At 28.2% G+C, this 3,931-nt stretch overlaps 1 protein-coding gene and 1 long non-coding RNA gene across 2 annotated transcripts in view; both read left to right on the forward strand.

Annotated features, from left to right (window-relative positions):
* Nucleotides 1-3,931, forward strand: part of heca (hdc homolog, cell cycle regulator) — a 127,294-nt gene that overhangs the window by 1,677 nt on the left and 121,686 nt on the right. The window lies entirely within an intron of this gene.
* On the forward strand, nt 2,407-3,016 carry LOC105362136 (uncharacterized). The gene is made up of 2 exons (XR_912869.1): nt 2,407-2,472; nt 2,581-3,016. It is a non-coding gene; the product is annotated as an uncharacterized LOC105362136 (long non-coding RNA).

Raw genomic sequence — 3,931 nt, forward strand, 5'->3', positions numbered from 1 at the left:
TCAATTTTATATTAAAATTATATGTCGAAATGCTTTCGATGTTGTTGGAGTCAATCGTTGAATTTACGCGAACAGAATTTATTGCATTTTCATAAAACAGGTTCATCATTACTTTTCCATTTCTTATCCAACACGGATAACAAACACGAGCGAGAAAGCCCGCGCGCACACACACACAAACAAACAAACAAACAAACACGTACATGCACACTCATATACGCAGTGTTTACTATAATAGGCATTTATAAAAGAAAAAAAAGGGACAAACAATATATCATGTATAAAGTGATTATTATAATGTTAAGCGATATTTTTCAATGTATATTAATTCTTCTTTATTCTAATTTCTTCAGTTCTTATATTAATATAGCGTATCATTTGTCATTAAATTTTTTTTTAATTATTTCACACAATAAATACAATAATTTAAAAGATTAATATAAAGTATTTAAAAATGGATATAAAACGTCAACGATAATTAATGTGGAACGGGGGAGGGGGGGGATGGGATAACGATGTTCTAAGTGCAAAGAGGTTAAATAATAAAAATAGAACGCATTTCTTATTTAAAAATTTACGTTAAAAATTTATTACTTTCATATTGATATTTGACGTATGTTTACAAAGTAATTCAACTGGTTCAATCAGGAATGAATTTTCTTTCTTTATTTTTCATTCGTAATACATATTGACATTTAAAGTTATGATTTAATAAATGTCCTTTGTCTGCATTAATTTAATCGAATTTTTTCATCTCAATCCTTATATGACTTTTGCTAGTGTTACAATCTTATATCATATTTTATATTTTATTAGAAAAGCAACTTATTCTTATATTCTACGATAAACAATAAAATTATTATTATTATTATTATTTTTTTTTTTTTTACATTAATGTTGTGTCGCACCATATAATTTTTACCGATTCTATTGTTTGTCACAATTAAATATGCATTATTATTGTACATGTAAAGAGTATATTAAAGCATTGTCTAAGGCTTAAAACATTTTATAAAAATGGAAATTAACAGTTTGTATAAATATTTTGCTCTATGTAAATATTTTTCCATAATTTACAGTTTGAAGAATTTTCTTTCTGAGAAATATCATTGTCGATTGCTATGTTTTTAAAATAAAAAATATATTTGAAACTTAAATATAGATTACCAATACCGATAGTTTTTGTTACAAGTATAACCGTACATAGCATACTTTGATAATCTTTTATCGATCATGTAAATATAATTTAAATATAATAAATATAATTTACCCAGGACGCATCGACGTTCTTATATTGTTCATTTTTGTCAAATTAGTGAAGAAATTTTTTAATAAAATAGATATTCGTGGCCAACATGAAAAAATATAATATGAAATATATAAATTGTACTATTGCGAATTTAATACGATTTTTATTATTTTTTCAATCTTATTTCAATTAATCTATGAGAATAATAATTTTCAATTGCAAACATTCATATTGTATCGTCATTCAAATAGCCGCAACAAGACCTTAATTTAAATAATTTTACCACGTAATTGTACGCAGGTGACAATTAACGTTTAGTCGTTAATTAAAATATCAATTTCTCTAATCTTTCATAATACCCAACATATTTAAAGATGATATCTTACAAATGATAGTATTCATTGTAAGCTAATCTCCCAACATAATTACTTACGACACAATGCTTTTAATTATTCGCCTCGTAAATATAATTGCATAATATATTTTTTATTTAAACTTTGCAAAGTTTCCGGAAAATGATTATCTCAATGATTGTTTTGCGAATAATTTATCGACTTTAAGAAAGTAAACTGCTTCAAGCATTTAATGTGAATGTCCTTATCAACATTTTTCACTCGCTAAGTAACTCAAATATCTTTAACGCCTGACTAATATCGCTGAGGATAACAACGCAAACAATCACTTTGTCATGGGAATTTAAAAGGTAGTTTTCACACGTATTATACTCGTCCTCAAGATCTCTACCCTTACATTTTTTTTGCATGAAAGCAAATAGGGTAAGAGAAGATATTCTCCCCTTTTATCTTAGTGCCTGATGTTATGATACAGAAAAAAGAAAAAAAAAAATATATATATATATATATATATATATATATATATATATATACACATACATGTATAAATACGAACATACACACAAAATACAATTTTTCAATTATAGCTTTGCAGATCGTTCAGCGTTTATTCTATATAACATAAGGGATGGTGATGTGTAGTATTGCTTGAATGTACTTATTTGTTCGCTACGAGGACTATTTAACAAGTCGGTGTCAAATCAGATAGATGGCGCTACAAGGAAGTTTATTCAAATGCAGGAATCCTGAATTTGATGGACGAAAAAGGAGAAAAATGACAACAAAATAAGACAACAAATAATAAATGAAAATGTCAGCATCTTTTCAACCATTGATTTCAATGATTAATTTTCTGCATTTGGAAATAAAGTTTGCGGATCGTATGAGTATTATTGAGTATTATTTTATAAAAGATAAGATACTTGCAGATATCCAAATATAAATATATTGATGAATATGCATTTTCTTTCGAAACAGTTTATAATGAGGTCAGTGATTTTAGATATGGCTGAATAGGCATAAAGACTACTTAACCTTTCAAATGACTATTTGATGAAACCAAGTCTGCGGATGATGACTCATAAAATAAGAAGAACTAATGCCCGAACCCGATAAAAAATGAATTCCTTCACTAACAATCTACGCGATATAACGTTTTATTTAAATTAAAATAAAAGTAACTATATGGCGGTTATTCGATTTTAATGATGGCTCGAGCTATTTGACTGAAATCCAAAGAGATGTTTGTCGCCGGGGCAGAGATTTCTTATTACAGTTATAATCGAAAAAGTCGTCGATATGTCAATAGTAGGACAAAATGCATCGGCAACGAAATCAGTTCCGTTAGTGGCTACTAAGGTCATGGCCATAACTATTTGGGATGCTCGCGGCAAAACGCTTATTGATTTGAGAAAGAAATATAAAAAAAAAAAAAAAAAAAAGACGATAAGCAAAGAGTGTCGAGTATCTTTATCAGCTTACTCGAATGATAACGTAAATACAAATAACCAGGCTTGTAGTTTCTTTTCATTAATATCTTACGTTACTCCTACGATTCCGTTGACTTCATTTTCCTTTATCGTCATTCATGGCATTGAAAGATTAATTGTATGAAAATCATGAAACGAACGTTATGAAATTGTTTACCATTCTTTCTATTTTGACGATAGTACTTTTGGGTTATCGTTCGCAGGTCAGTATGAAAAGCTCTTTCACTTGTAGTAGCAAAGAAAGGCGAAGAAAGTAAACAATAAAGTAAGTGTCAATTTCGTTGAGTTGAATAAATTACAACGATATGCGTACATGTGAAGCGTATAAGTTGGATACTCTTGATTATTTATGCTTAATAAAACTTTATTAAAAACTCCCATCGATATTTAATTTTATATTTGACAAAGCATTTACTGACGAACCATGATCGATTGTGAATAAACGCCGATACAAATAATTTTCAGATCAAATACATTTTCATAAATTAAATATTAATTGTCGTGCCCAACCTTTTTTCTTTTCTCTTATTTCTTTTTTTCTCTCTTCCAAATAAATTTCAAGCTCGATCGTATAATAATAATAATAATAGTAATAATCATAATACCTACATTACAATCATTGCATGTAGTATTTAGTTCTCGCGCACGGGAAATATATTTTTGAGTATGGCTCACGCACAGAAAAGGTATGTGTAACGTAGCATGTCAATGAAATTTAAGGGATTCACAAGGGGGACACGTTTTTCGCCACTTTCGAAGGGATGATGATAAGGTTGACACAATGCCAAAGAAAACGAAGGGAAGATATATACGTATATATATATATATATATATATATA

Source organism: Ceratosolen solmsi, unplaced genomic scaffold (assembly GCF_000503995.2).
Source record: "Ceratosolen solmsi marchali unplaced genomic scaffold, CerSol_1.0 scaffold35, whole genome shotgun sequence".
Classification (NCBI taxonomy): domain Eukaryota; kingdom Metazoa; phylum Arthropoda; class Insecta; order Hymenoptera; family Agaonidae; genus Ceratosolen; species Ceratosolen solmsi.